Raw genomic sequence first — 8,700 nt, 5'->3', positions numbered from 1 at the left:
AGTGGCGGGGTTAGCTCAGGAAAAGTGGGACCCCCTCTGTCATAGAAGAGTTGGACCCAAAGGGAGTGGGGGGAGGAGGGGGAGTGCAGTGGAACCTAAACCAGATGTAGGGGGCAGGGTCAGAGCTGGAGCAGTGGGGGAGGTGGGGAATGGGGTCAGACCTGAACCAGAGAGGGTGGAGGTCAGACCCAAAGTGGGGGAGGGAGGGGGCGTGGAGCAGAGTTGGACCCAAAACAGAGAGGGGGAAGGGGGGGAAACAGGGTTGGACCTGAAGCAGAGTGGGTGGAGTGGGGTTGGACTTGAAGGCGGGGACTGGTTTGGACCTGAATGGGGGGATGGTGTGGAGCAGGGTCAGACCTGAAGTGGTGGGTAGTCAGGGTGAGGAGCAGGGTTGGACCAGAAGCAGAGGGCTGGGGGTGCAGGGCTGGATGCAGGCTCTGTCCCTGCCGGCCCCCCTTCCCTTCTCATTCTTGATGGGCAATTTGCCAGTTTTATTATAGTGATTGAGGCACCGGTAGGCTTCGAAATTGCTTTAAAATTGTAAATATATCAATAAAACTTTGACACCTATATATATGGTGGTGTTCCATTTTAATCTCAGATTTTGGGGGTTTTATCAGAGTATTTGTGATGTTTTTTCCTCATAGAATTTGCAATTTTTTATCACAGAAAACCAGGATCCCTAGAAATAACTGACATTTAGATGATTAAGGCAACACTGAGATGGTCAAAATGCTGAATTTTCATTTGGCAGGAAATTCTAATTCCAACTTTAATTTTCTCTTGGTTTTTGCCAGACTACAATTTGGGGACCTATGCTCAAGCATGCACATGTAAAATCAGATACCTGCTTGGCCAGAACAACACCAACTCTGTAGCCATGTGGATACTTACATTTCCACACTGCACACAGAATATGCAAACTGTGCATAAGTGCCAAAAACATCAGTAATGCATCTGGGTAACTGCCATTTTGATGCATAAAGTTAAGTAGGACTCTACCCCTAATATCACCAAGTAGGATCTCCCTAAATCCTAGCCTGAGCTCTGCATTTGTGCAAAGTGTTACTGATTAGACTACAGAGGGCATTTATGGACAGAGAAAGTAAATATTTATCTGAATCCTCTTGCAAAAACATATTAGATCTGGGACAGTTGACTTCTCATTTTCCCTATAAATGTCTTCCACTTTTAAGAGGAAGATCCACTCCTACAAAAAGCCGACCTCATCAAGCAACCACTCCTACATTTCAAGATTATGAAATAATCAGTGAATGTGTAAGTTGTTATTCTTTATTATCTCCATTTTCAGATTTTGGCCAAGGTGTATCACAAAAATATCAAAAACTGAAAAAGAAAGACTCTTTTTTTTTACAAGATTTCCATTTAAATAAATGCAGCAAGTCTAAAGATGTGTATGAACTTGCCTTCTGCAACTTTGCCACTCAGTTTACTTCAAGCTTTGATGGAAGAAGTTAAGATAATTTCTGTAAGTAAAGATGTAGAACTCTAGAGATTCACACCTTCTATATTTATATTTTATTTCAATGTCAAACTGCAATAACTGGAATTTCACCTCCCACTATAGAACAAAATGCAGAACCTTCTAACAGCATCTAAAGTTACCATTCACTCAACACTATCAGAGCTATTCCTCTCTGAAACAAAACAGCTCCTATCTCTCCTCATACATCTACTTATTTCCCTTGTGTAATTTCCAACACAACTAGTTTTCATTCAAAATTGGTAGAAATATGTAAATGACAAGCAAAAATTAGGAGTGCATCGATAGAGATTTTGGGGGCCAATACTGATAGCTGATTTTTAAGGAGGCATATCAGCCAATACAATACTGATCTGATTTCTGATACAGCTGCGTGCAGCTGGTAAGTCTGTTGTAATGAAGGGGGAGGGGAGAGGGAAGGGGCGTGGCAGTCAGATCAATGTCCTCCATGGTGAGGGAGGCAGTGGGCCTGGGGCTGGGGCTGGAGCTGGGGTAGGTGCTGTCCAGCCAGGGTGGGGCAGGCATGGGATGGAGCCATGGCTCATCCAGGAGGTATGTGGGAGGCGTGGATCCCACCACTGCTCCTGTGACTTGTCCAGGAGGACACAGGGGGGGCATGTACCCCAGGATCTACATGGGGTGGAGCAGGGCGGGCTGCAGCTGTGGGTTGGGGCTGGGGGTCATACTGTATTGTGCTGTACTTGGGGCAGGCGGCAGCTGCATTTGGAGGGATGCTATGGGGGGAGGCTGCAGCCACCCCAACTTTTGCCATAGCCCCCCCATAGCCTCCTCCCAGTGCTGCTGCTGCCCATCCTGAGTGCAACACAGAACAGCATGGCCCCCAGCCCCAGCCCACAGCTGCAGCCCGCCCAGCCCGTGCAGATCCAGGGTCACCCTCCACCCCGTGCCATCCTGAACAAGCAGCAGGAGCAGCAGCAGGAGTTGCTGGATGATTAGACAAGCCACTGGATGAGCTGCATGCAGCAATGGAAGCCACCACCCCCCACCCCCTGGATGAGCCATGGCTCCATCCCATACCTGACATACCCTGACTGGGAAGTGCCTACCCCAGCCCCAGCCCCATTCCTTCTCTCACCATGGGGGACTTTGATCTTCCCCTCCATGCCTCTTCCATCCCCCCTCTTCTTCTACCACAACAGGCTTATTAGCTGCACACAGCTGACCAAGTTGCCAGGCTGTGCCCCTTGTTGCCCATGTGTTGTGCTGCGGCTGCACGCACACATGGGCATTTATTGGCCAAATTATTGGCCACTTCAGGCTGATTTCCAATATAGTTAATTTTCTTTATATTGGTCCTGATCCAATATCAGACCAATGTATCAGTGCACCTCTAGCAAAAGTGATACATGGTATTGTAAAAGAAGTATTCTGGTGGTCTGGGAGTATGAGAAATTAGCAGAGAGATGAATTTCAGTGACAGTGGACACATCTATACATCACCCTATGTCGCCGTAGCAACTTAGTACATTGCCGTACAGTGCGCCACAGCGATGTAGCAATCACGTGCGTCTACACTTGACTGGTAGCTATTTTACTATAGCAGCGTGATCCCCCATTTTAGCATGCCACAAGGAGAGGAAGACACGGTTATCCTAAACTAAAAGCAATTTTATTGAATCCTAACAGATACAACTCTAATTAGAATTGAAGCAGTATTAGCAGTTAAAAATTTTAAGTTTGTAGCTAGTCAAAGCAGATGCTGCTCACCACCCCATAATGTTGCACACACAACTTCACTGGTTGATCAGGCTGTGAAGTCTTGTCTGGGACTCCTGGCTCTAGCATCTGATGTTGAGACAGGATTTTGGATTGGTGACAGGATCTCTTCAGTCTTTCTTCAGAAGTGTTCTGAGGAGGAGTTCCTAAATTAGCATAAACTCTTCCCTACAATGCATATTAATAAGCCTATTTCTGTTTGCCATATATGATTATTTGCAACTGGAATTTTTCAGTTACTAGTAGCTTTTTATTTTTAGGTAGGGGTTAGTTTTGCTATTTATCATTTCCCTTTCTCCCAAGCCAAATTCCTTATTTTGTTGGTCCACTTCTTGTTTTGACTTTGGTCATCTGAACAGGGTATTTCCAGACTTCTTTTCTCTCTCACCAAGGATGGGTCACAGTCAGTGCGACCCATACATCAGATCTCTGCTAGGTTGTTGCTGGTTGCAGCTCAGATTAAGTCTGCAGTAATATATATATTATAGGACTTCTGCTAAGCACCAGTATTAGAGAATTGGGCCCAGAAGCCTCTTAGTCCCAACAATGCACCTATTAAGGACTAATCAGAACAGCAGTGTCAAAAGGTCTGGATTTTGGCTAGTCAAAATAGTAAACTTTTGTCAATTGCAAATTACACTAAAAAACCCCCACAAAAAACATAATTTCAGTGAATGTATCGTCTTTCTCAAAAATATTAATTTTACCAAAAAATAGAATTTTTAAAATCTGAAAACTAGAAATTCCCTGGCTTTCAGTTGTCTTCATTGAAAATGGCTGTATAAAATAAAAAAGATCATTTCAGCCTTTTTTTTTTTAACTGGTAACTTACATTTTTATAATGAACATTTCATAAAAAGGAAAAATAAAATGATTGAATCTAAATTTTCCATAACTTAAAAACAATACCAGATTCTGAATCTCTCTCATCTGGTTAACTTCTGATTTTTTTAGGTAATATTTTTAACTAGGGCCTACATCAGTGTGGAGAAGACTTACCTTGGGCAAGCGAGGAGTGAAGCTGGCGGGATGCTACACCGGAAACGGAGTGCAGTGAAAGTGAAACCACAGCAGGCAGAGACGCCATGGTAAAAAGAAAGAGAAAAAAAAATGGCCAAGCTGGAAGGAGCTGGGACTGGCACCTGTGTCAGCATGGGCATGCTTTGTGGCAGCATGTTGGGGCCAATTGGTTGGCTGGACCCCTGGAGCGAGAATAAAAGACCCGGTGGGAGACCAGCTGAAAGGACTGGAAGTGAGGTCCACGACTGGCCTGGAGATGCGAGATTTAGAACCTGGTTCCAGTCTAGGGACCTGGTGGCTGCTCCAGGAAAGGACTTTTGCAAGGATTCAGGGCCAGAGAGAGCCCAAAGATTTACCTACAAAGTCTTCATGGATACCAGACATCCACAGCAGGGACTGGATTACGGCGGGACCAAGTAGGACGAGAATCAATAAACGACTGGCCCACAGCAAGTACAAAGCCCAAGTAGGGAGTGACATGCCAGGGGACAGGATGGCACCAGATCATGAAGACACATAGATGAGGCAAAGGGGCGGTAAGGAGCTCTTGGGCCAGAACAACGTCCCTATCCTATTGCCATAAATTTTAAGGACTGAAGCGTGCATGATCTACCAATTCTGATGATTTAGGTGATGACATCTTTCGTTGGTGTTAGGTGGGGTATAGGGGAGGTGGAGCCCCAAGCAGGAGGAACAACTGGGATGACTAAAGGAAGGCACCAGGAGGGAGGGGACAGACCATCTTCCTCCCAATTAAAATTATTCTTCCATCAAAAATGTGTCAGGCGAGACCCCCTAGGAGACTGACCAAAGTCCCCCTACTAACAGACCTGTTCCTTCCCTAAGACAACAGTGAAGTCAGAGAGGACCTACGTGCTTGACGCACAGGGGAATGGCACGGGATCTTACAGTCAGGAAAAAGAAAGGCTAAAATCAAAGCTTGTTCTCCAAACAAGCTCTACACTGATAATATTTGTGGCCCCACCTTTCCAGGCTGGAAATATTTCCTTTCCTCCCCTGATACCAGAGGAAAAAATTCTTCAGTGCTCTGACCAGAAGCACATATTAACAGTGTTTGTCTTGTGGAAATTTTCCTTCTGGCTTGTGATGGCCCAACCTTATCTCACCATTCCACATCATAAAGCAACAAGTAATTGCTTCAACAGAGAAACTGCATTACCCTCTTTTAATGCAAATGTAGTATCTAGAAACAAAATTAGCCAATTTGATGTGACCAGCTGACTCTCATGGGTCCATGAATCCCAGTTAAGGAATCTTTGCTTTAAATTCTTCATTTAAAGATTAATATTATAACATATTTTTAAGGCTGGTTGAAAAGAATTTTCAAAAATTTGCAAGAGAAAAAACTAATGTTGATTTTTACTGAATATTTATGATTCCAAAAAAAATGGTTACTTTCAGTGCAAGAGGCAAGGATTTTTGTGACTGATATCTTTTATTGAACTAACTGTACAGTTAGAAGGGACATAGACAAGTTTTCAGGACCTTTCCTCTTTTGGTCAAATGATTTCAGACAAAAATGGGATTTGTAGTGTCTCATGGGAAGGTTTTCTTCTCATTTTCTTCTAGGGATGAGGATCTCCAGCTGTATGTGTCCCATAATGCACTGCAGCCAATTTTTCCATGTAGCATTGTTTCCCTTTATGAAAAGACTGGGATAGAAAATATGAGAGACCTGATCCAAGTCGGAATCCTAGTCCGCACAGGAAGATGGTAACACCAGAAGCAAATTACAACTTCTATGTGGCATGGCCCACCCCCCCCCTCATTTTTGGTAAAATAGTTCAATTTTAATATATTCACTGAAACCTCATAGACATCATGGATTTCATAGACACTAGGACTGGAAGGGACCTTGCAGTTCTAATGTCCAGATCATCAGGTCCAGCCTGCCAAAGGGTAGGAAGCCAACAGGGGTCAAATGATCCCAGCAAGATAGGCATCCAAGTGTTTCTTAAAGGAATCTAGAGTAAGTGCCTGAACCACCTCTGGGGGGAATCTATTCCAGGCCTTGGGGACTCAAACAGTAAAGACGTTTTTCCTTATGGCCAGCCTAAAATGGTCTTCCAAAAGTTTTTGACCATTGGACCTAGTCTTCCCAGGGGCTGCCCTGGTGAACAGACGTTCTCACAGTTCCTGGTGCACACACCTTATATACTTATAGGATGCCACCAGGTCACCCTGAGCCTACGCTTTTCCAAGCTGAAGAATGCCATGTCTCAGCCTCTCCTTGAAAGGCCTGCTCTCTTGTCCTCTAATATTTTGCGTGGCTGTACTCTGGACTCTCTCGAGCTCCTTGTCATCATCATTGTCATCAGCAGTCCCTTGAAGTTGAGGATGATGTCTGTCAGGCTTGATGGGTCTTCAGGTGATACACATTGGTATCCTGAAAAGGAGGATATCCAGACAGAGGGTATCCTAAAAAGGACTGCTCAGTCACATATGCAGCTGCTAAAAGACACCCCTGTCCCAACACACCTGATGACCATCACATATCCGTCACCTGTGTGCAGATTCTTGGCTGGGGGCCTCCAGATATCATAGCCCTGTCCACATTACCCATTCTCCATCACCACAGGGCTTTTGGATCTGATGGAAGCCTGTGCGTGGCATGCTTAGCATGGGGGCTCCAGTATGCAGTGGGGCCCACATGGTCTTGGACCAATGTGCCTCCTGGCTGCTGAAATGGGTAGAGCAGGGTAGAAGCAGCTCTGTACCAGGCTGCTCCCACTAGGAGCAAATCTGCTCCCAACAGGGAGCATGTGTAGACGTGGTCCCAGGAAAGGCTTACTGCTCAGTATTTTACTGCTCAGTAAGTTTACAATATAGCATGTGTAGTAATAGCATGTGTAGATGTGCCCCTTTAGGAATTTGTCATTTACTATCTACCACAAACTGCATGTGGTTTTTGTCAGACTCCCTAACAATTACTCCCAAGTCTACTACCAAGGATAGCTGTACCAGCAGTTAGGCTTGCTAGCTTGTGACTTAGAAGACCTGAATTCAAATCCCAGGGAGTGTGTCTACATGAGATGCTTTATTGCACATTACAGTTAATTACTGTGTGGTAAGCATCACTGTCTATACGTGCTGACCCTTAATGCACAGTAATTTGCTTTACTCAGCAGTTAATATGCTACCTGAAAATGCAAGTAGCAAATTAACTGCTGAATAATTATTCCACAGTAAGACACATGTAGGTAACTGACTAGGAGCAAATTTGTTCTCAGTCAGTTGGACAGCAGGGAATGGGAGATTACTCCCTGTCCCCTGGAGCTGGAGCTGCTGGATGCCAGGGCGGTCTCTGCCACCAGAGCCTGGGTGGGGACAACGTCCCCCTGCCCCAGCAGAAGGGAGCTCCCAGCCCCAGCTCTGTGATCACAGAGAGTGGGAGCTGAGATTGCTCCCTGCCCCAGCTCCATAATTGTGGACCTGGGGCAGGGAGCTCTCTGTATGGGGAGAGTTCCCTGCCCAGCCTGGAGTAGGCTGGGACCTGCCCCTGACTGGGACACTTGCCAGCCAGCCCTGGGCTGCATGGGGAAATATTCATATGCAGCCTGGAGCTGGCTGGGAACTGTCCTGGTCAGGGGCATGTTCTAGCCCTGCAGCTTTTGATCAGGCAATCAAGGCACAGTATTTGGAAAGAACATCAGGAGAGGGGAAGGTCCAGCCCCTTACCCTGATCTGCCAGTGGGGCAACTAGCAGTGAATCCCCTCCAGGGCACCAGTCTCCTTAAGCACTACCAATGGCTTCCTTCTGCCCTACAGACACACCCATGCCTCGCAGGTGCTCCTTCAGATTGTCCACTAGCCCTGATGGCAACTAATCCACCTAGCCTGCCAAGCCCCTGGCCTAGGTTCTCTTCTTCCTGGGCCTGATGGCCCTCATCTGTCTTTTACCAGTACTGGGCTTCAGCCCCCTTCCAGGCCTTAGCCCCTCAGCTCAAACCTTCTTGGCTTTGACCTTCTTACTTTGGCCTTAACCTTTTACTCTTTGAGTCCCTGGCCCTCAGTCACCTGCCCTAGCCCTATCCTAGCCCAGCTGTCAATAAGAGTGCCTGCTCCAAGATCTCAGAAACTTTTATTTTAGATAGTTTCAGGAAAGCATTATTTCAACTTCTAAATACAGCCCACATCCATTCTGCTCCACTACATCATCCTTTTGTGCCTCACTTTATTGTTTGGGCTGTGCTGTCAGTGGAATCTGGGAGGCAAGGCATTTATTTGTAGTCTTTGGTTCATGGACAAATCCAGCCAAAAATGAACTAATCGGAAACTGAGATGAAACAGCCCTTCCTTTTGATCTCTTCCCTTTTACTTGGCTTGCAACTTCATCACATCTGAGGTTCTCTCAGAGAGGGCCTCATGCAGGGAAAGTCTGCTGTTTCTGCTGGCATGTTGTACATGAAAACATTGAG

Source organism: Alligator sinensis, unplaced genomic scaffold (assembly GCF_000455745.1).
Source record: "Alligator sinensis unplaced genomic scaffold, ASM45574v1 scaffold727_1, whole genome shotgun sequence".
NCBI classification, from domain to species: domain Eukaryota; kingdom Metazoa; phylum Chordata; order Crocodylia; family Alligatoridae; genus Alligator; species Alligator sinensis.
Note: the sequence above shows the minus strand (reverse complement) of the source record.